The 26,360-nt window shown below is 35.7% G+C and overlaps 1 long non-coding RNA gene across 1 annotated transcript in view; it reads left to right on the top strand.

Annotated features, from left to right (window-relative positions):
• The window catches only part of LOC139522897 (uncharacterized), an 85,983-nt gene that overhangs the window by 9,401 nt on the left and 50,222 nt on the right, over nucleotides 1–26,360 (top strand). The window lies entirely within an intron of this gene.

The following is a 26,360-nucleotide window of genomic DNA, read 5'->3' as shown; positions in this document are numbered from 1 at the left end:
TCTGAAGGATCCCCTGTTTTCTCAACATTATTTATCTACAATAAGACGTACTATAGGGCCCCCTGTTGTTTGTTTTTCAAGTGTATACTATATGGCGTTCTATAGGATCCCCTGGGCGGTCTACGGGATCCCCTGTTTTCTCAACATTATATATCTACTATATGACGTTCTATAGGGACCCCTGTTGTTTGTTGTTCATGTTTATACTATATAGGTCGTTCTACAGTATCTCCCTGGGCGGTCTGCAGGATCTCCTGTTTCCTCAACATTATTTATCTACTATATGACGTTCTACAGGATCCCCTGTTGTTTATTTTTCAAATATATACTATAGGGCGTTCTACATGATCCCCTGGACGGTCTACAGGGTCTCCTGTTGTTTATGAAAATTATGCATTTAAGATAGGATCTTCTAAATGTTCCCTTGTTGTTTATTTATTATGTATATACTTTAAGGCTTTCTATAGGATCACTTGGTTGGTCTGCAGGATCCCCTGTTTTTTCAACATTATATATCTACTATATGACGTTCTATATGATCCCCTGTTGTTTGTTGTACAGGTTTATACTATAGGGCGTTCTACAGTATCCTCTGGGCGGTCTGCAGGATCCCCTGTTCTCTCAACATTATATATCTACTATATGACGTTCTATAGGGACCCTGGTGTTTGTTTTTCATGTTTATACTATAGGTCGTTCAACAGTATTCCCTGGGCGGTCTGCAGGATCCCCTGTTTTCTCAACATTATATATCTACTATAGGACGTTCTATAGGGCCCCCTGTTGTTTGTTGTTCATGTTTATACTATATAGGTCGTTCTACAGTATCCCCTGGGCGGTTTGCAGGATCCCCTGTTCTCTCAACATTATATATCTACTATATGACGTTCTATATGATCCCCTGTTGTTTGTTGTACAGGTTTATACTATAGGGCGTTCTACAGTATCCTCTGGGCGGTCTGCAGGATCCCCTGTTCTCTCAACATTATATATCTACTATATGACGTTCTATAGGGACCCTGGTGTTTGTTTTTCATGTTTATACTATAGGTCGTTCTACAGTATTCCCTGGGCGGTCTGCAGGATCCCCTGTTTTCTCAACATTATATATCTACTATAGGACGTTCTATAGGGCCCCCTGTTGTTTGTTGTTCATGTTTATACTATATAGGTCGTTCTACAGTATCCCCCTGGGCGGTCTGTAGGATCCCCTGTTTTCTCAACATTATTTATCTACTATACGACTTCTACAGGATCCCCTGTTGTTTATGTTTCAAGTATATACTATAGGGCGTTCTACATGATCCCCTGGACGGTCTACAGGGTCCCCTGTTGTTTATGAAAATTATGCATTTAAGATAGGACCTTCTTAATGTTCCCCTGTTGTTTATTTATTATGTATATACTATAAGGCTTTCTATAGGATCACTTGGTTGGTCTGCAGGATCCCCTGTTTTCTCAACATTATATATCTACTATAAGACGTTCTATATGATCCCCTGTTGTTAGTTGTACAGGTTTATACTATAGGGCGTTCTACAGTATCCCCTGGGCGGTCTGCAGGATCCCCTGTTTTCTCAACATTATATATCTACTATATGACGTTCTATAGGGACCCTGTGTTTGTTTTTCATGTTTATACTATAGGGTGTTCTACAGTATCCCCTGGGCGGTCTGCAGGATCCCCTGTTTTCTCAACATTATATATCTACTATAGGACGTTCTATAGGGCCCCCTGTTGTTTGTTGTTCATGTTTATACTATATAGGTCGTTCTACAGTATCCCCCTGGGCGGTCTGCAGGATCCCCTGTTTTCTCAACATTATTTATCTACTATACGACTTCTACAGGATCCCCTGTTGTTTATTTTTCAAGTATATACTATAGGGAGTTCTACATGATCCCCTGGATGGTCTACAGGGTCCTCTGTTGTTTATGAAAATTATGCATTTAAGATAGGACCTTCTAAATGTTCCCCTGTTGTTTATTTATGATGTATATACTATAAGGCTTTCTATAGGATCACTTGGTTGGTCTGCAGGATCCCCTGTTTTCTCAACATTATATATCTACTATAAGACGTTCTATATGATCCCCTGTTGTTTGTTGTACAGGTTTATACTATAGGGCGTTCTACAGTATCTCCTGGGCGGTCTGCAGGATCCCCTGTTTTCTCAACATTATATATCTACTATATGACGTTCTATAGGGACCCTGGTGTTTGTTTTTCATATTTATACTATAGGGCGTTCTACAGTATCCCTTAGGCGGTCTGCAGGATCCCCTGTTTTCTCAACATTATATATCTACTATATGACGTTCTATAGGGACCCTGGTGTTTGTTTTTCATGTTTATACTATAGGGCGTTCTACAGTATCCCCTGGGCGGTCTGCAGGATCCCCTGTTTTCTCAACATTATATATCTACTATAGGACGTTCTATAGGGCCCCCTGTTGTTTGTTGTTCATGTTTATACTATATAGGTCGTTCTAGAGTATCCCCCTGGGCGGTCTGCAGGATACCCTGTTTTCTCAACACTATTTATCTACTATACGACTTCTACAGGATCCCCTGTTGTTTATTTTTCAAGTATATACTATAGGGCGTTCTACATGATCCCCTGGACGGTCTACAGGGTCCCCTGTTGTTTATGAAAATTATCCATTTAAGATAGGATCTTCTAAATGTTCCCTTGTTGTTTATTTATTATGTATATACTATAAGGCTTTCTATAGGATCACTTGGTTGGTCTGCAGGATCCCCTGTTTTCTCAACATTATATATCTACAATAAGACGTTCTATATGATCCCCTGTTGTTTGTTGTACAGGTTTATACTATAGGGCGTTCTACAGTAACTCCTGGGCGGTCTGCAGGATCCCCTGTTTTCTCAACATTATATATCTACTATATGACGTTCTATAGGGACCCTGGTGTTTGTTTTTCATGTTGATACTATAGGGCGTTCTACAGTATCCCTTGGGCGGTCTGCAGGATCCCCTGTTTTCTCAACATTATATATCTACTATATGACGTTCTATAGGGACCCTGGTGTTTGTTTTTCATGTTTATACTATAGGTCGTTCTGCAGGATCCCCTGTTTTCTCAACATTATATGTCTACTACATGACGTTCTATAGGGACCCTGGTGTTTGTTTTTCATGTTTATACTATAGGTCGTTCAACAGTATTCCCTGGGCGGTCTGCAGGATCCCCTGTTTTCTCAACATTATATATCTACTATAGGACGTTCTATAGGGCCCCCTGTTGTTTGTTGTTCATGTTTATACTATATAGGTCGTTCTACAGTATCCCCTGGGCGGTCTGCAGGATCCCCTGTTCTCTCAACATTATATATCTACTATATGACGTTCTATAGGGACCCTGGTGTTTGTTTTTCATGTTTATACTATAGGTCGTTCTACAGTATTCCCTGGGCGGTCTGCAGGATACCCTGTTTTCTCAACATTATATATCTACTATAGGACGTTCTATAGGGCCCCCTGTTGTTTGTTGTTCATGTTTATACTATATAGGTCGTTCTACAGTATCCCCCTGGGCGGTCTGCAGGATCCCCTGTTCTCTCAACATTATATATCTACTATATGACGTTCTATATGATCCCCTGTTGTTTGTTGTACAGGTTTATACTATAGGGCGTTCTACAGTATCCTCTGGGCGGTCTGCAGGATCCCCTGTCCTCTCAACATTATATATCTACTATATGACGTTCTATAGGGACCCTGGTGTTTGTTTTTCATGTTTATACTATAGGTCGTTCAACAGTATTCCCTGGGCGGTCTGCAGGATCCCCTGTTTTCTCAACATTATATATCTACTATAGGACGTTCGATAGGGCCCCCTGTTGTTTGTTGTTCATGTTTACACTATATAGGTCGTTCTACAGTATCCCCCTGGGCGGTCTGCAGGATCCCCTGTTCTCTCAACATTATATATCTACTATATGACGTTCTATAGGGACCCTGGTGTTTGTTTTTCATGTTTATACTATAGGTCGTTCTACAGTATTCCCTGGGCGGTCTGCAGGATCCCCTGTTTTCTCAACATTATATATCTACTATAGGACGTTCTATAGGGCCCCCTGTTGTTTGTTGTTCATGTTTATACTATATAGGTCGTTCTAGAGTATCCCCCTGGGCGGTCTGCAGGATACCCTGTTTTCTCAACACTATTTATCTACTATACGACTTCTACAGGATCCCCTGTTGTTTATTTTTCAAGTATATACTATAGGGCGTTCTACATGATCCCCTGGACGGTCTACAGGGTCCCCTGTTGTTGATGAAAATTATCCATTTAAGATAGGATCTTCTAAATGTTCCCTTGTTGTTTATTTATTATGTATATACTATAAGGCTTTCTATAGGATCACTTGGTTGGTCTGCAGGATCCCCTGTTTTCTCAACATTATATATCTACTATAAGACGTTCTATATGATCCCCTGTTGTTAGTTGTACAGGTTTATACTATAGGGCGTTCTACAGTATCCCCTGGGCGGTCTGCAGGATCCCCTGTTTTCTCAACATTATATATCTACTATATGACGTTCTATAGGGACCCTGGTGTTTGTTTTTCATGTTTATACTATAGGGCGTTCTACAGTATCCCTTGGGCGGTCTGCAGGATCCCCTGTTTTCTCAACATTATATATCTACTATATGACGTTCTATAGGGACCCTGGTGTTTGTTTTTCATGTTTATACTATAGGTCGTTCTGCAGGATCCCCTGTTTTCTCAACATTATATATCTACTACATGACGTTCTATAGGGACCCTGGTGTTTGTTTTTCATGTTTATACTATAGGGCGTTCTACAGTATCCCCTGGGCGGTCTGCAGGATCCCCTGTTTTCTCAATTATATATCTACTATAAGACGTTCTATATGATCCCCTGCTGTTTGTTGTTCAGGTTTATACTATAGGGCGTTCTACAGTATCCCCTGGGCGGTCTGCAGAACGTCCTATAGTAGATATATAATGTTGAGAAAACAGGGGATCCTGCAGACCGCCCAGGGGATACTGTAGAACGCCCTATAGTATAAACCTGAACAACAAACAACAGTGGATCATATAGAACGTTTTATAGTGGATATATAATGTTGAGAAAACAGGGGATCCTGCAGGGCCCCCTGTTGTTTATTGTTCATGTTTATACTATAGGGCGTTCTACAGTATACCCTGGGCGGTCTGCAGGATTCCCTGTTTTCTCAACATTATTTATCTACTATAAGACGTACTATAGGATCCCCTGTTGTTTGTTTTTCAAGTGTATATTATATGGCGTTCTACAGGATCCCCAAGGCGGTCTACAGGATCCCCTGTTTTCTCAACATTATATATGTACTACATGACGTTCTATAGGGCCCCCTGTTGTTTGTTGTTCATGTTTGTACTATATAGGTCGTTCTACAGTATCCCCCTGGGCGGTCTGCAGGATCCCCTGTTTTCTCAACATTATTTATCTACTATATGACGTTCTACAGGATCCCCTGTTGTTTAGTTTTCAAGTATATACTATAGGGCGTTCTACATGATCCCCTGGACGGTCTACAGGGTCCCCTGTTGTTTATGAAAATTATCCATTTAAGATAGGATCTTCTGAATGTTCCCTTGTTGTTTATTTATTATGTATATACTATAAGGCTTTCTATAGGATCACTTGGTTGGTCTACAGGGTCCCCTGTTGTTTATGAAAATTATGCATTTAAGATAGGATCTTCTGAATGTTCCCCTGTTGTTTATTTATTATGTATATACTATAAGGCTTTTTATAGGATCACTTGGTTGGTCTGCAGGATCCCCTGTTTTCTCAACATTATATATCTACTATAAGACGTTCTATATGATCCCCTGTTGTTTGTTGTTCAGGTTTATACTATAGGGCGTTCTACAGTATCCCCTGGGCGGTCCGCAGGATCCCCTGTTTTCTCAACACTATATATCAACTATATGACGTTCTATATATATATATATATATTTTATTCTGAAGAACCTATGTTGATACAATGGTATACAGAAATACATAGACATACATAATAATACTATAAAACATGGTGAGGTTACAGCAAATAGAGAAGAAAAGAATGCATAGGTTTGGAGGATTCCATTTTATCAGAGAGAATCCATTTTTGTATTAATGATTCTAATGAGCTTACACAGCTTTTTAAGTTTTGATTGTTTTGAAAAATTCATAACTGCTTTAAACTTTAGAGTATTAATGTTGGTACATAATTTTTCATCTATACATTCTTTCCTTTCTTCGGAAAAATATGTACATTCTAAAGGGACCCTGGTGTTTGTTTTTCATGTTTATACTATAGGGCGTTCTACAGTATGCCTTGGGCGGTCTGCAGGATCCCCTGTTTTCTCAATTATATATCTACTATAAGACGTTCTATATGATCCCCTGCTGTTTGTTGTTCAGGTTTATACTATAGGACGTTCTACAGTATCCCCTGGGCGGTCTGTTTTCTCAACATTATTTATCTACTATATGACGTTCTATAGGGTTCCTGGTGTTTGTTTTTCATGTTTATACTATAGGGCGTTCTACAGTATCCCCTGGGCGGTCTGCAGGATCCCCTGTTTTCTCAACATTATATATCTACTATATGACGTTCTATAGGGCCCCCTGTTGTTTGTTTTTCATGTATATACTATAAGGCTTTTATGATCCCTTGGGCGGTCTGCAGGATCTCCTGCTTTCTCAACGTTATATATCTAAAATAGGACGTTCTATAGGGTCCCCTGTTGGTGTTGTTAGTGTTTATTTTAAAGGGCGTTCTACAGTATCCTCTTTTGTCTGAACATTATATATCTACTATAGAACGTTTTATAGGATCCCATATATTGTTTGTTTATTATGTATATACTAAAGGGCGTTCTACAGGATCCACTGTTGTCTGAACATTATATATCTACTATAGAACGTTCTTTATGATCCCCTTTTGTTTGTTTATAGTATATATACTAAGGGGCGTTCTACAGGATCCCCTGTAGTCTGACCATTATATATCTACTAAAGGACGCTGTACAGGATCCCCTGTTGTTTGAATATTATATATCTACTATGGGACGTTCTATAGGTTAGAATGTTGTTTGTTTTTCATGTATATATTAGAGGGCGTTATATATATGCTCCCATGGGCGGTCGATATGATCTACTGGGGTTAAATAGTTGTGTATCTGTATAGGGCGTTCTATAGGATCCCCAGGGCGGTCTATAGGATCACCTGTTGTGTTAGAATCGTGCATCTGCTATAGGGCGTTCTATAGGTTCCCCGGGGCGGTCTATAGGATACCCTGTTGGTTGTTAATCATGAATATATAACATGTTGTTCTGTAGGATCCCCTGGGCGGTCTATAGGACCCCGTATTGTTTCATAATCGCGCATCTGTTAAATGGAATTCTCTGGGATCCCCGGGTCGGTCCATAGGATCCTCTGCATGTTGTTTGTTCAACATGTTTCTTCGAGAGGGTGTTCCATAAAATCCCAGGGTTGGTCTATAGAAGCTCTTTAGTTTTTCATCATGTATCTATTAGAGGGCGTTATATATATGCTCCCATGGGCGGTCGATATGATCCCCTGTGGTTTAATAGTTGTTTATCTGTATAGGGCGTTCTATAGGATCCCGGGGGCGTTCTATAGGATCCCATTGTTTGGTACTCATGTATTTACTAGATTTATCTACTAAAGAGCGTTCTATGGGATCCCCTATTGTGTTATAATCGTGTCTGCTATAGGGCGTTCTATAGGTTCTCCGGGGCGGTCTATAGGATCCCCTGTTGGTTGTGCATCATGTATCTATAACAGGTTGTTCTATAGGATCCCAAGGTCGGTGAATATGATCCCTGTTGTAAGTTCAACATGTTTCTTCTAGAGGGTGTTCCATAAAACCCCAGGGTCGGTCTATAGGAGCACTGTAGTTTCATCATGTATCTTTTAGATGGCGTTATATATATGCTCCCATATGCGTTCTTTAGGATCCCTTGTGGTTTAATAATTGTGTATCTGCTATAGGGCGTTCTAAAGGATCCCCGGGGCGGTCTATAGGATCCCCTGTTGTTTGTTCATAATGTATCTATAACAGGTTGTTCTATACGATCCCCTGGGCTGTCTATAGGATCCCCTGTTGGTTGTTCATCATGTATCTATAACAGGTTGTTCTATACGATTACCTGGGCGGTCTATAGGAGCCCCTTTTGTTTAATAATCGCGCATATTCTATAGTGCGTTATATAGGATCCCCGGGTCTGTCTATAGGATCCCCTATTGTTTATACCTTAGCGGTCTACATTATCCCCTTTTGTTTAATAATCGCGCATATTCTATAGTGCGTTCTATAGGATCCCCGGGTCTGTCTATATGATCCCCTATTGTTTAATAACCTTGCATCTGCTATAGGGCGTTCTATGTTATCCCTTTCAAAGGTCGAGGGGGCATATTGTTATTGGTTGTCTTTTTTTTTCTTTTTCTTTTCTTTTTCCCCATAATTTTATTGTCCCGACAATTTCTCGGAAAAAGATAGACACATTCATCTTTATGGAATTATGGCATAATGTAAACCATTAGATAAAGATGTGCTTTTTAATAAGGGGATGGTCCAAGATGGTCTCGATTACTATAAACACTGGTCAACAGTATTTTTTTTATGTTTTTAATTCTCTAGCTTAAACAAGAACTACGAGAATTTGTAATATAGTTATAAAAATAAATGGAATTCATCATCGTGAAATTTACATCAAATAGAACAAATTTATAATACAATTCTTATTGTATATAATTCTAGTATTCCTAAGCATAGAACCATGATATTCAATATACAAAGTAGGTGTCAACAATTGGTATGATCCTCAGAACTACATGTACCTAGCAGTAGGTAGTTGTGTTTTTTTTAGTATAAATTTTATTTCAAAATTGCTGACGGTAACCTAGCAATGGCAAGGTCGTCTGGAAACTTGACAACAGTATGACATCCGCCTTTGCTCGCAATGCCAATTCTATTTGTTTTCGTATTCTTATGGATTTGTACAGACAGGAGAAAAGAAATTGACCCGTCTTTTAATATCCCTTTCCGATATATTGATGATGTACTGTCTATTAATGATAATAGATTCAATGAGTATATATGGCAAGCCGTTTTACTATTTATTCTAACTTCAAGATAGCTCATATAATATATCAGATATTTCAAATGATATATAAAATCTCTCTCTCATATATATAATATATGAGATATCTCATATACTATACAAGATATTTCATATGATATATAATATATAAGATATTTTATATAATTTACTCTTTATAAGATATCTTATCAACTTTAAAAGATATCTTATTAATTCAATAAGATATATTATACACTTTAGAAGATATATTATAAACGAAATGAAAAAAAAAGAAACGAACAATAACAATATGCCCCCTTTGAAAGGGATAACAAAGAACGTCCTATAGCAGATGCACGATTATTAAACAAGAGGGGATCCTAAGACCGACCCGGGGATCCTATAAACCGCCCAGGGTATCGTATAGAACACCCTGTTATAGATTCGATCATGAACAACGAACAGGGGATCCTATAGACCTCCCTGGGAATCCTATAGAACGCCCTATAGCAGATACACGAATATTGCACAACAGGTGATCCTATAGACCCAACAGGGGATTCCATAGAACGCTCCCTAGTAAATACGTGATTACCAAACAACGGGATCCTATAGAACACCCTATAGCAGATACACAATTATTAAACCACATGGAATCCTATAGACCGCCCAGGGGATCCTGTAGAATGCCCTCCAATAGATACATTATGAAGAAACAACAGGGCTCCTATAGACCGACCTATATATTCTATGGACCGACCCGGGGATCTTAAAGAACGCCCTATAGCAGATGCACGATTATTAAACAATACGGGATCATATAGACCACCCAGGGAATCCTATAGAACGTCCTATTATAGATACATAATGAACAACCAACAGGGGGTCCATCATGCAGATACACGACTATTAAACAACAGGGGATCCTATAAAACGTCCTCTAGTATATACGTAAAGTAGATACATGTTTAAAAAAACAGAGGAACCTATAGAAGGTCTTATCCTAGATGCATACAAATCAAACAGGGGATCCTGAAGAATATATAATGCTCAGACAACAGGAGATCCTGTAGAACGCCCTATAGTATAAACATAAAAACAATCAACAGGGGATCCCATAGCACGTCCTATGATAGATATATAATGTTGAGAAAACAGGGGATCCTGCAGACCGCCCAAGGGATCATAAACGCCCTATAATATATACATAATAAACAAAGAAGAGGGGAACCTATTGAATTTCCTATCTCAGATGCATATTTTTTTTTAACAAAAGGGGATTCTGTACACCGCCCAGGGGATCCTGTAGGACGCCCTATAGTATAAATATGAAAAACAAAGAACAGGGGAACCTATAGAATTTCCTATCTCAGATGCATATTTTTTTTAACAAAAGGGGATTCTGTAGACCGCCCGGGGATCCGGTAGAACGCCCTTTAGTATATACATAATAAACAAACAATATAGGGATCCTATAGAACGTCCTATAGTAGATATTTAATGTAAATACAACAGGGGATCCTGTAGAACGCCCTTTAGTATAAACATAAAAACAATCAACAGAACGTCCTATAGTACATATATTATGTTGTAAAACAAAGATTCCTGCAGACCGCCCAAAGTTTCCTACAGACCGCCCAAGGGATCATATAGAAAGCCCTATTGTATAAACATGAAAAACAATCAACAGGGGATCTTATATATACAACGCCATTTAGTACATATATAATGTAAAGACAACACGGGATCCTGAAGACCGCCCAGGGGATCCTGTAGAACGCTCTTTAGTATATACTTGATTAACAAACAATAGGGGATCCTATAGAACGTCTTATAGTAGATATATTATGTTGCGAAAACAGGGGATCCTGTAGACCGCCCAGGGGATCCTGTAAAACGCCCTATAGTATATAAATGAAAAACAAACAACAGGGGATACTTTAGAACGTCGTATAGTAGATATATATTTTTAAACAAATAGGGATCCTGTAGACCGCCTAGTGGATCCTTAGAACGCCCTATAGTATAAACATAAAAAACAATGAATAGGGCATCCTGTAGACCGCCCAGGGGATGCGATAGAACGTCCTTTAGTATACACATAATAAACAAACAATATAGGGATCCTATAGAACGTCCTATAGTAGATACATAATGTAAATACAACAGGGGATCCTGTAGACCGCCCATGGTATCCTGAAGAACGCCCTTAAGTATAATTTATAAACATGAAAAACAATCAACAGAACGTCCTATAGTACATATATTATGTTGAAAAACAAAGATTCCTGCAGACCGGACAAAGATTCCTACAGACCGCCCAAGGGATCATATAGAAAGCCCTATTGTATAAACATGAAAAACAATCAACAGGGGGTCTTATATAGACAACGCCATTTAGTACATATATAATGTAAAGACAACAGGGGATCCTGAAGACCGTCCAGGGGATCCTGTAGAACGCCCTTTAGTATATACTTGATTAACAAACAATAGGGGATCCTATAGAACGTCTTATAGTAGATAAATAATGTTGAGAAAACAGGTGATCCTTTAGAACGCCTTATATTATAATATGAAAAACAATCAACAGGGGGTCTTATAGAACATCCTATAGTACATATATTATTTTGAAAAACAGGGATTCCTGCAGACCACCCATAGTTTCCTGCAGACCGCCCAAGGGATCATATAGAAAGCCCTATAGTATAAACATGAAAACAATCAACAGGGGGTCTTACGAACGTCCTATAGTATATATATAATGTAAAGACAACAGGTATCCCGTAGACCGCCCAAGGGATCCTGTAGAACGCCCTTTAGTATATACATGATAAACAAACAATAGGGGATCCTATAGAACGTTCTATGATATATATATATAATGTTGAGAAAACAGGGGCTCCTGCAGACCGCCCAAGGGATCATAAACGCCCTATAATATATACATAATAAACAAAGAACAGGGAACCTATTAAATTTCCTATCTCAGATGCATATTTTTTTTAACAAAAGGGGATTCTGTAGACCGCCCAGGGGATCCTGTAGGACGCCCTATAGTATAAATATGAAAAACAAAGAACAGGGGAACCTATAGAATTTCCTATCTCAGATGCATATTTTTTTTAACAAAAGGGGATTCTGTAGACCGCCCAGGGGATCCGGTAGAACGTCCGATAGTATAAACATAAAAAAAAATCAACAGGGCATCCTGTAGACCGCCCAGGGGATCCGGTAGAACGCCCTTTAGTATATAAATAATAAACAAACAATATAGGGATCCTATAGAACGTCATATAGTAGATATTTAATGTAAATACAACAGGGGATCCTGTAGACCGCCCATGGTATCCTGTAGAACGCCCTTTAGTATAAACATAAAAACAATCAACAGAACGTCCTATAGTACATATATTATGTTGAAAAAACAAAGATTTCTGCAGACCGCCCAAAGTTTCCTGCAGACCGCCCACGGGATCATATAGAAAGCCCTATTGTATAAACATGAAAAACAATCAACAGGGGGTCTTATATATACAACGCCATTTAGTACATATATAATGTAAAGACAACACGGGATCCTGAAGACCGCCCAGGGGATCCTGTAGAACGCCCTTCAGTATATACTTGATTAACAAACAATAGGGGATCCTATAGAACGTCTTATAGTAGATGTATTATGTTGCGAAAACAGGGGATCCTGTAGACCGCCCAGGAGATCCTGTAAAACGCCCTATAGTATATAAATGAAAAACAATGAATAGGACATCCTGTAGACCGCCCTGGGGATCTGGTAGAACGCCCTTTAGTATATACATAATAAACAAACAATATAGGGATCCTATAGAACGTCCAATAGTAGATATATAATGTAAATACAACATGGGATCCTGTAGACCGCCCATGGTATCCTGTAGAACGCCCTTTAGTATAAACATGAAAAACAATCAACCGAACGTCCTATAGTACATATATTATGTTGAAAAACAAAGATTCCTGCAGACCGGACAAAGTTTCCTACAGACCGCCGAAGGGATCATATAGAAAGCCCTATTGTATAAACATGAAAAACAATCAACAGGGGGTCTTATATATACAACGCCATTTAGTACATATATAATGTAAAGACAACAGGGGATCCTGAAGACCGTCCAGGGGATCCTGTAGAACGCTCTTTAGTATATACTTGATTAACAAACAATAGGGGATCCTATAGAACGTCTTATAGTAGATAAATAATGTTGAGAAAACAGGTGATCCTTTAGAACGCCTTATATTATAATATGAAAAACAATCAACAGGGGGTCTTATAGAACATCCTATAGTACATATATTATTTTGAAAAACAGGGATTCCTGCAGACCACCCATAGTTTCCTGCAGACCGCCCAAGGGATCATATAGAAAGCCCTATAGTATAAACATGAAAACAATCAACAGGGGGTCTTACGAACGTCCTATAGTATATATATAATGTAAAGACAACAGGTATCCCGTAGACCGCCCAAGGGATCCTGTAGAACGCCCTTTAGTATATACATGATTAACAAACAATAGGGGATCCTATAGAACGTCCTATGATATATATATAATGTTGAGAAAACAGGGGCTCCTGCAGACCGCCCAAGGGATCATAAACGCCCTATAATATATACATAATAAACAAAGAACAGGGAACCTATTAAATTTCCTATCTCAGATGCATATTTTTTTTAACAAAAGGGGATTCTGTAGACCGCCCAGGGGATCCTGTAGGACGCCCTTTAGTATATAAATAATAAACAAACAATATAGGGATCCTATAGAACGTCCTATAGTAGATATATAATGTAAATACAACAGGGGATCCTGTAGACCGCCTATGGTATCCTGTAGAACGCCCTTTAGTATAAACATAAAAACAATCAACAGAACGTCCTATAGTACATATATTATGTTGAAAAAACAAAGATTCCTGCAGACCGCCCAAAGTTTCCTGCAGACCGCCCAAGGAATCATATAGAAAGCCATATTGTATAAACATGAAAAACAATCAACGGGGGGTCTTAATATACAACGCCATTTAGTACATATATAATGTAAAGACAACACGGGATCCTGAAGACCGCCCAGGGGATCCTGTAGAACGCCCTTAAGTATATACTTGATTAACAAACAATAGGGGATCCTATAGAACGTCTTATAGTAGATGTATTATGTTGCGAAAACAGGGGATCCTGTAGACCGCCCAGGAGATCCTGTAAAACGCCCTATAGTATATAAATGAAAAACAATGAATAGGGCATCCTGTAGAACGCCCTGGGGATCCGGTAGAACGCCCTTTAGTATATACATAATAAACAAACAATATAGGGATCCTATAGAACGTCCAATAGTAGATATATAATGTAAATACAACAGGGGATCCTGTAGACCGCCCATGGTATCCTGTAGAACGCCCTTTAGTATAAACATGAAAAACAATCAACCGAACGTCCTATAGTACATATATTATGTTGAAAAACAAAGATTCCTGCAGACCGGACAAAGTTTCCTACAGACCGCCGAAGGGATCATATAGAAAGCCCTATTGTATAAACATGAAAAACAATCAACAGGGGGTCTTATATATACAACGCCATTTAGTACATATATAATGTAAAGACAACAGGGGATCCTGAAGACCGTCCAGGGGATCCTGTAGAACGCCCTTTAGTATATAGTTGATTAACAAACAATAGGGGATCCTATAGAACGTCTTATAGTAGATAAATAATGTTGAGAAAACAGGTGATCCTTTAGAACGCCTTATATTATAATATGAAAAACAATCAACAGGGGGTCTTATAGAACATCCTATAGTACATATATTATTTTGAAAAACAGGGATTCCTGCAGACCACCCATAGTTTCCTGCAGACCACCCATAGTTTCCTGCAGACCGCCCAAGGGATCATATAGAAAGCCCTATAGTATAAACATGAAAACAATCAACAGGGGGTTTTACGAACGTCCTATAGTATATATATAATGTAAAGACAACAGGTTTCCCGTAGACCGCCCAAGGGATCCTGTAGAACGCCCTTTAGTATAAACATGATTAACAAACAATAGGGGATCCTATAGAACGTCCTATGATATATATATAATGTTGAGAAAACAGGGGCTCCTGCAGACCGCCCAAGGGATCATAAACGCCCTATAATATATACATAATAAACAAAGAACAGGAAACCTATTAAATTTCCTATCTCAGATGCATATTTTTTTTAACAAAAGGGGATTATGTAGACCGCCCAGTGGATCCTGTAGAACGCCCTATAGTATAAATTAAAAAAACAATCAACAGGGCATCCTGTAGACCGCCCAGGGGATCCGGTATAACGCCCTTAGTATATAAATAATAAACAAACAATATAGGGGATCCTATAGAACGTCCTATAGTAGATATAAAATGTAAAGACAACAGGGGATCCTGTAGACCGCCCAGGGGATCCTGTAGAACGTCCTATAGTAGATATATAATGTAAAGACAACAGGGGATCCTGTGGACCGCCCAGGGGATCCTGTAGAACGCCCTATAGTATAAACATGAAAAACAATCAACAGGGGGTCTTATAGAACGTCCTTTAGTAGATATATAATGTTCAGACAACAAGGGATCCTGAAGACCGCCCAGGGGATCCTGTAAAACACCCTTTAGTATATATTTGATTAACAAACAATAGAGTATCCTATAGAACGTTCTATAGTTTATATATAATGTTCAGACAACAGGGGATCCTATAGACTGCCCAGGTGATCCTGTAGAACGTCCTTTGGTATATACATGATAAACAAACAATAAAGGAGATCCTAAAGAACGTTCTATAGTAAAAATATAAGGTTCAGACAACAGGGGATCATGTAGACCGCCCAGAAGATCCTGTAGAACGCCCTAATAGAACATGTAGCTTCATTATAAACAATTAACAGGGGAAACGAAGACCAGCACCCCACCCCACCACCACTACCACCACCCCCTCACACCCCGTAAAGGAAATGTCTTATGTCTAAGAACTTGTACGCTACATGTTTTTTTCAATTTGCCTACATCAAAGTACTCTATTAAGCAGATAATAAAAATATTATTAACTCCATAGTATATTCAAAGCCATGGGATCACGTGCATGGGACATTTGCAAGTCTTTACAACATAATTAAGGCACCACTACTGTGTGTCATATATATGTGAAATATCATATATATCTTAAAAAGGAATATGTATTTGCTTAATGAGGGCACAATGATATATGCTACTGTAATGCGGAACATTTTCCTATTTAAGACACCATTTCACGTTGAACGTGAAATAATTTCTGTCATGAACGTTGCACAAAAAATAAAGACTTTAAGGTGAACCTTTTGTGACTGAGTCACTGTCCTCTTGTATATATGAACTCTCTGTTTTACTTAACATTCCCTATTTAGTGTGTACACATTTATGATATAAATGATTTACAGCTTTTAAAAAAGTATAGAAAAATATTCTGAACTTTTAAAATGCAAATAAAGGAACAACATCATTGGCCTTGCCGCCTTATCATTTCACGGAAACAAAATTAAATCAATTTGTAGAGAGCCGTGGTGTTTTGGTTAGTGCATCGGACTAATAACACTTAAGGTTCCTGGTTCGATTCCCGTTTGGGATGAAATTTTTCAGGAACTCAATTTTCGGCTCTCCCTCGACACCATTTGCGAGTATGGTCTTGAGGAAACGATGATAGTCCGTCGGAAGGGGACGATAAATGGCTGACCCGTGTTAAGAGAGAGCCATATCTCTTGCACGTTAAAGACACCCTTGTAGATTTCGAAAAAGAGTAGGCTTATGCCGCTACAAGGCAGAACTCGCAGCCGCAAAGTGGAAAGGGACTAATATAAGTTGCAAAACTTGTTTCCCAATCCACTATAAATAAATATGTTTAAACATAAATCAATTTCGTTCCTGACCATGTTGACGATCCCTGTCTGGTGTTTGTTTTTTTTTTTGAAAAATACTGAGCACGCAAAATAAGCATTTGAATCACGAAGCACGTATAAAAATTACATAAGAAGAACAAGTTGAACACCTAGCTGTTTTGCACGACTGAACGTGTAATAAAAAAGTAAAAACACGTTGAACGTGAAATAAAAAAACGCGATCACGTTCCACGAAAATAACCCTTTACCACGTACTCTCCATGAAAGTTAATGATTTTGCATCGTTTTTTTTCAAAGATAGTTTTACATGTTAAGAAAATTCTATTTTTAGCATTAGTATTTACCGAATCGTTTTAAAATAGCCTATAAATAGAATATGCATAATTCATGAATCGTGACGTAGGGCGGTCTACGGGATCCCTTCTTCCGCTTACCGTTCTCTTGCCGATTATAAATCTGAAACAAAACCGGCAAAATAGCAAAACTCTATATAATATTAATCGCTATTTTGCCGAAGCCTTTATATTATGACAAATATTTCTTCAAACTTATAAATCAATTCTAGCCGTAGAATTTATAAATCGATTTTAGCCGTAGAATTTATAAATTAATTCTGGCCGTAAAATTTATAAATCAATTCTAGCCGTAGAATTTGAAATCAATTCTAACCGTAGAACTGTTCTAGAAGTAGAACTGACCAAATATCTGGTCAGTTCTAGCTAGAACTGTCAGGATCAGTTCTAGGGTAGAACTGTCAGGATCAGTTCTAGCTAGAACTGTCCAAATCAGTTCTAGGTAGAACTGACCAAATCAGTTCTAGCTAGAACAGTTCTAACCTAGAACTGACTAAAAGGTGTCAGGCTGACAGTTCTACATACTGTTCTAGAACAGTTCTCCTGACAGATTCTGACAGAATTTATGAGAGGTTAGAACTGATCTCCACTGTATGAAAATATTTGATAACATTTTGTTTTTACTCGCTCTCTGTGAATTGATCTTCTAATAACTCGCTTCAGACTACTGATCAACAAGGCGATATAAATATAGATGGTTTTTGTTTTTCGTATGTGTAATCCAGAGTATACCTTACACATTATATTTTTTATCTTATATAAACATATAAAAAAGATGTGGAATGATTGCCACTGAGACTTATATATTTGCCAACCAAGGGATTTACAGGGTCAGCACTAAAGATAAAGTATACTTTTATAGTGTATTTAATTGAGTTTCAAAATGTCAAACGATCATAGTGTGCGTTTCCCTCATTATGAGGTGACCAATTACCTCATTAAAAATAAAATCACAACACTACTGAACCCTGAGGAAAATTCAAAACGGAAGTCTCTGACCAAATGGCAAAATCAAAAGCTGAAACACATCACACGAATGGATAACAACTGTCATATTCCTGACTTAGTACAGGCATTTTCTTATGTAGAAATTGGGGAATTGAACGTTGTTTTATAGCTAGCTTAACCTCTCTTTTGTATGACAGTCGCATCACATTTCATTATCTTGACAACGATGCGTTAACAAAACAAACAGACATGATAGGTTAAAATGTCAATAATACAGCAGTCATTATCGTGCATTCCGCTTACTAGGTATTTTATAAATAAAGCTTCTGATTCATATATGACAGAACAATAAAAAGACGTTAATCACCACCCTAACATTTAAAAATTATGAATACCTTTTGTGTCAAGTGAAACTCGTCGTTGTTCTCAAACTAATTGATACGGCAACGTCAGTAAAAAGTCTTTCTATAGTTCGATAAATTTTTTAATTTGTTTTTTGTTCTTTTTTTCATTAAAACTAAGTTTTATTAACATATTTACATTTGTTAATAGATACATCAAATACCGGTACCTTTTCCCGGCCTCATTAATATTAGTATAGAACATCTATTATGGTTAATTATGTTAGTACACAAATTTTTAATAATCCGGATATAATTCATGTCTTCGCCTGAATGATTTTCTATACTAGTTTCTTTGTTTACAAAAAAGGTAGATAACACGTGTAGTGCTTAAATGGAATATTCATTAATCTGTTAATAGTGCGTTATTCAAGGAAATGTTTCGAAAATATTTGTTTTGAAAGGATTATTGATATGCCGTTATCTTTTTCTGTTGTGAATATTCGTTTGAAATGCAAATGCGTTTACAAAATCTAACTACACTGTCTACAGTAAAATCGGATGCTTTTTTATCAGTTGAAGGTAATTTTCATTTTCTGAGTGTTCTAAAGACAGATTATAGATTGTTGTGTCTTGGATAACGTTAAACTAGTAAAACAAAATATGACTGGACCACAACAAAAATGAATAATATATAGTACAAGTAATAACCATGAAAACATAACAAATATATATAAAAACAACATGAAAATACAGTCAAATCTCAACTCACAAATGATAAACACTATAATTTACATGTATACTCAAACAGGTAGTTATACCTGTGCAGTGTTTGAAGAAAAATTACAGTATAATCTCAATATTTCAAATATTTACATGTATATACATATGATAAACAGGTAATTATACCTGTGCAATGTTTGAAGAAAATTACAGTACTGATAATCTCTGTATTTGGATGAGGTATTATTTTTCCAGTCATCATTCATTATGTCCTAGTCAGACATTCAGTTCATTAAATTGCTTTAATAGTCTGTCAATTTTATATCCTAAAAAGTTTCTTATTTCAATAAAAGTTCTGATCTCTTGTCTTAATATTTTGAGTGGTTGTATAACTTTTATTTTTTTGTCAGACATATAGTATACTTTATATATTGTGTAACTGATAATAGTTAAAAGTAAGTTTAGTTCATAGTACTCTTTATCGTGTATTTTATATCCCAAAGCTATGCTTTTTAGATTAATAACATGTCTTCCAATATTTAATTTCTTAAGAATTTGTTGTACTTTTTCCCAGAATAATTCAAAATATGAACATTTGAGGAAGAAGTGTTCATAATTCTCTATTTGTTTACAGTGTAAGCAGGTATCTGTTTCTACAATATGCCATTGTTTTAATAATTGATTACAGGAAAGTATATGATGAAGTAGTTTCCATCTAAATATTTTATACTATTATCACAATTTTAATGTTTCATATACTAGATTAGTATTTTCTAGTGTAAAATATAATTTCCATTTTAAAAAGCCAATAGGTGATTGCATTTCCTTTGCTTCAAGTAAGAAGTTATAAATTTCATGGTTATTTAGGGTTTGAATATGTTTTTTGTTTATGATGTTTAGATTTTCTTTTGTGTTTATATTGACTTGTGTATATTTAGAAGGTTAGTTTTTGATGATATTGGTCCACTGATTTGGAATAGCTTTCTTCAGTTTTGTAAGCTCAGCTATCCAGTTTTCCTTATTTTTTAGTTTACTTAGTATGATGTCTGAGGATATATTTCCATCTTTATCTAATAAATCATTTATAACCAGAATGTTGCTTTGTATCCAGTTTTTAAACAGTAAACATTTATTGTTGATGTTAATATATTTATTGACCCATATTATTTGTTTCCTTATTTCCCAAAACATTAAAATTGAGAAAGGAAATGGTGAATATGTCAAAGCGACAACCACCCGACCATAGAGCAAACAACAGCCGAAGGCAACCAATGGGTCTTCAATGTAGCGAGAATTCCCGCACCCGTAGGTGTCCTTCAGCTGGCCCCTAAAATATGCATAATAGTACAGTGATAATGGACGTCATACTAAACTCCGAATTATACACAAGAAACTAAAATTTAAAATCATACAAGACTAACAAAGGCCAGAGGCTCCTGACTTGGGACAGGCGCAAAATTGCGGCGGGGTTAAACATGTTTATGAGATCTCAACCCTCCCCCTATACCTCTAGCCAATGTAGAAAAGTAAAAGAATAACAATACGCACATTAAAATTCAGTTCAAGAGAAGTCCGAGTCTGATGTCAAAAGATGTAACAAAAGAAAATAAATAAAATGACAATAATACATAAATAACAACAGACTACTAGCAGTTAACTGACATGCCAGCTCCAGACCTCAATTAAACTGATTGAAAGATTATGTCTTCATCATATGAATATCAGGTACAATCCCTCCCGTTAGGGGTTTAGTATCATACTATCATAAAATATATGAGAAGAACATAACCCGTGTCATGCCAACAACTGTTTTTTTAGAAATAAATGTGTTTAGTTCCGATGCAAAGACCCTATCAGTGAATCAATGTTAAAGCCAAATTATGCAATCTTTAATGACCTGACAACAGTATCGTAACTATATCCCCTTTTAATAAGTCTATTTAAAGGTTTTGTTAGTTTCTGAGGAGAATACTGACATTTTTGTGATTTATAAAGAATATTTCCATAAAATTTTGGATGTGAAATACCTGAACGTATAAGATGTCTGCATGTTGAGTTATATTTACGAATTATTTCCTTATACCGGTGATAAAATTTAGTAAATGTTTTGACCAGTTTGTGATATCGAAAACCCTGGTGTAATAATTTTTCAGTAATACATAAATTTCTCTCGCTAAAATCTAATACATTGTTACATACACGAGCGAATCGTACAAGTTGAGATATATAAACACCATAAGATGGTGACAAGGGAACGTCACCATCTAAAAATGGATAATTAACAATAGGAAATGAAAAATCATCTCTTTTATCATGAATTTTTGTATTAAGCTTCCCGTTTATGATATAGATATCAAGATCGAGGAAAGGGCAGTGGTCATTGTTATCATTAGCTTTATTTAAAGTAAGTTCTACAGGATAAATTTCTTTAGTATACATACTGAAGTCGTCATTATTTAGAGCCAATATATTGTAGGCTTTCGTATAGTTTTTTCTTTTGCTTTTATCCAGGTCTTTATTAACTGCATATAAAACTCTGGGATTTGTTTTATAATATCTTTTTTAATTATATTTATATTGGCTATATTCATCTTGAAAATTAAAAAATTATCTCCAAACTAAATATTTTGGAATTATCTTCCAATTTTGCTCATCATTTTCTTCAAACAATAATTGTTTTATCCATTTTAATTGAATTGTTGAAATATAGGTATCTATACAAATCATTTTTAATTCCCCTTCCGTATAATTTTGCGACAAATTATCTCTTTTAATCATATCTCTTTTTCCATTCCATATATAGTTATATATCATAGTTTTAATGTTTTGTATAAAATCTTTTGGTAATATCATATTGCTTGCTATATATGTTATATTTGGCAGTATTAGAGACTTGACTACAGTTATTCTCCCTAGCATACTTAGCTTTCTTTTTGACCACATGTTTATAATTTTTTCAATTTTATCAGCTTGTTTTTGACAATTAAGTTTTTTACAGTTTTCTTTATTATAGCCAAAATAAATACCCAAACTTTTTATAGGTTCTTTCGTCCAATTGATTCTTTCGAATTTATCTTCAGTATGTTTAAGTCTGCCTAGCCAAATTCCTTCAGTTTTAGTTCTATTTAATATTAATCCTGAGAATGAGCCAAATGTTTCTATTAAGTTCATGACTAAAGATATTTCCTTTTTGGATTTTAAAAATAAGGTTGTGTCGTCAGCCAATTGACCAATTTATTATACTACAGTCTTTTCCATTTAATTTAATTTGGAACCCTTTGATATTTTTCTCAGATCTAATTCTGCATGCTAATACCTCCACCGCTAGTACAAAAATCAAAGCGGACAACGGACATCCTTGTCGTATTCCACGACAGATCTGAAAGGGGTTTGATATCCACCCATTATTTACAATGCACCCTGATATACCATTGTATATAGTCTCAACCCAGTGTATAAAATCTTTTTTAAATCCAAATTTTTTTAATGTTTGTATCATGAAAAGCCATTCAATTGAATCAAAAGCTTTTGAAAAATCTAGAAATAAAATTGCTCCTTCAACATTGAAGTTTTCAGCATAGTCAATGACATCTTGTAGTTTTTAATTTGTTAAATCATTAGCCATAGACATAACAAAAATAATAAACAATCGTTACATATAAAGTCTCAAGGTGTAATTCCACCATTGATTTTCCTCTATCAGTCTTTGTTAAATTGGCACTTTTAAAAACATTGTACAGTATTTACCTTTATTTCAACCAAAGAAATACTTTGTATGTATAAAGTTTAATCCTTTCCAGTGCTACAGTGAAAATTTCACACGACATTTCATTGCGTATAAGAAATTAACCATCACCGGAAGTAAACAACCCAATTTTTACACTGTTATTTACTGGTTACCTGCTTTGGTAACTATGTAACCTTAACTTTCCAAAATATATATGTTTTTAGACCTACTTTCGTATACAACCGGATGTGACGTACCATGATTTGGTGGTATTACACCTCAACAACCCAAATAATGATTATAATTTGAAATGATACAAATAAAACCTACGATATCTTCAAAAAATACCTGATAAAGGTTTACCAAAAAGATCGCCTCTGGCGAATTGACGTAATAACGTGTTCATGTCGTATGATGCTTATATAAAACTACAACTGAACAAATACGTCGTGAGCAAAACTAAACCATTAGACAAAATGTGTGGTAATCTCTGTTACAGATATTCAATAAAGGTCAACAACTTGTTATTGCATCAATAAAACTTTCGAAGGAATGACTGCAACTTTACCACTCAGAACCCTTGGTGCTATAGTTTTCTATAGTATAAACATGCTTTCATAATGGTGTATCTCAAATATGTTTAAAAAAATTTAAGAAATATATACCTCGTATGCAGGTGTTGCTGTAATGTTACTGTACAGTAACGGAAAGTTATCAATCATACATTTTGCCGTAAAGTCTTTCTTTCCAACCTTCACAATTACTAAATGTGAATGAAGATATGAGAAAGATTTAACTGTATCTGTAATATCCAATGTTCAATAAGGTAAATTTGTTTCACGAAGTTATACTTTTTCGCCTTTTTAACTTTTTTTTATTCAAGCGTCACTAATGAGTCTTCTGTAGAAGAATCGCGCGTTCGGCGTTAATACAAAATTTTAACCCTGGTATATATGATGAGTTTATTTGATATTTCTGTATATAGAAATCATCTCTATAACTGAATGTCTTGTGAAGTCAGTTTTGTGACCTAAACATATATGAATTTCTTGTATGGTTGGTTCTTTTTGCTGTTCATATCGACTTTTTATCTATCATACTTTCACTTCGTTTGATGTGTTTTATCATTTGATTTTGCCATTTGATCAGAGACTTCATGTTTTGAATTTTCCTCGGAGTTCAGTATTTTTGTGATTTTACTTTTATCAAGATAATCGAGAAAAACAAAACACCGTCAAATAAGGGCACTGGTTCGGTTTGACGGTGTAAATGAAAGGCAATGACCCTTTAGGGATGAATTTGTGGGGTTTAGGCAGTTTCGATCTATATTTGAGTTTACACAACTTGACGAAAATAGATTATTGTCTAACACATGTGTTGCTTAGAAATCAACCGTAAAATTTAGAGTTACATTTTTTTTAGTTATGGATTTTCAATCTGTCTTATTAGCATTTTTTAATATCTTGTATACGTCATAACATTTATTGATCTTCAGCTAATATGCTTTACATTTATGGAGAATCAGTTGTGTTGGAAGTCAAATTGTGGTTTCAGTCATATTGACAGTTTTGTAGATCTTTTATTGATAATATTTTTTTCTGTTTGTAACTTTTTTCAATATATGCAAACAATTGTAAAATTATTTAAACAAATCATCATTTAAGGTCAATTATTTCTAAAAAGAGTCTAATAGGGGTTTTAGAAATATTTACATTGAAGCAGACCTTTTAAATATTGTATTATATTTTATTCAGTACAACCTTAAAATTTTTTATCAAATACACGGTTTTCCTCATATAATTTCAACAGTGAAAGATAAAATAAATGAGACAACCAAACGAAACCGCTGATTTTAGGAATGGTCTAAAATGCAAATTTATCGCAAGCAACAACATGTTAATGTTGTTGTTTTTTTTTTTTTTGCTTCTGTTTGTACATTTATGATCAAATTTCTTGCAGTGTATCAAATAGTTTTTGATTACATAGTATGCTTACTTAAAGTTTAGGGCAACAGCTCTTATAGGAATATAAAGTTATAAGTTGATGGGATGTGGTATGATTGGCAATGAGTCAGCTACAAAGTTGAAGCTCGCAAATAAAAACGAATTCTGGAAGGTGATGCCAAAAAACGGTTCAGGCAATTTACACAAATTTGTTCGTGGTAAAAAAACTAAATAGTTTTGAGTATTTATTTTAAAATCTTATAAACAGCTACTTGTCACTTTAACAAATTTGGGGAGCGTTTACGAGTGCATTTTTTTCATTCTGAGAAGTTGATGTCACGTACATAGTACTGTTTGCCTGCTGTCCTTGACTAGTGAGTAATATACGAAAAAATCTAAAAATGCAATATTTATCACCATAAAATGTCTATGTTAAGCAAATATACCAATGAGAAAGACTAGTTTATTCCTGTTCTAATATATTGTTAGTACTTTCTTATCTATGTATTTTTTGTTGCCAATTAAACAACAAAAACAAGTGATTGATTGATAGCTGCTTAAAAACCAGAACAACAAAAAAGATTACGGTATTAATGGCTGTATAAAAACCACGAACAACAACAACAATGGATGTTAAATCATATGTATATCTCAAGAAAAAGATAATATAGTATCATATTTATATCTCAACAAAAGATAATGTAGTATGTGCCTAAAGAGATGTTTTATGAAATGCTGTGGTTTATATGTTGTAATGTACTATTATCTTATGTATTAGTGTGTGTATCTGTCATTACTGTTCTTGCGTTTATTTGTACTGTATTTCTTTCACGTAAAGGTGTCATTTAATAAAGTGGTATTTTTTAAATTGTAATATAAACGAGAGGTTTTGCTAGTAATAACACCAGGTTTCGCCCATTTTTTGTTTTTTAAATGTCCTGTACAAAGGTAGTAAAACAGCAGTCGTTATCAAATAGTTCGTTTCTATGTTATATTGACGTTTGTTTTTGGAACTGCTAAGGGTTCTGTAGTTCCGTTGTTTTATTCTTATAGTTGAAGTGTTCCCTCGGTTTTAGATTATAACCCGGATTTGTTTTCGCTTAATGTATCTATAACAAGTTTCATATTAGTTCAAAATACTATCTGCCAAGTTACAAATACTATATTCGAAGTATGCAACTCTTGAATCATATTAATGTAAAATAATTTTATTATTTAATAATCTTTTTTTACTTTGATTACAGCTTACATTAC

Source organism: Mytilus edulis, chromosome 5 (genome assembly GCF_963676685.1).
Source record: "Mytilus edulis chromosome 5, xbMytEdul2.2, whole genome shotgun sequence".
NCBI lineage: Eukaryota > Metazoa > Mollusca > Bivalvia > Mytilida > Mytilidae > Mytilus > Mytilus edulis.
The sequence above is the reverse complement of the archived record's forward strand: the minus strand, read 5'-3'. Positions and strand labels throughout refer to the sequence as shown.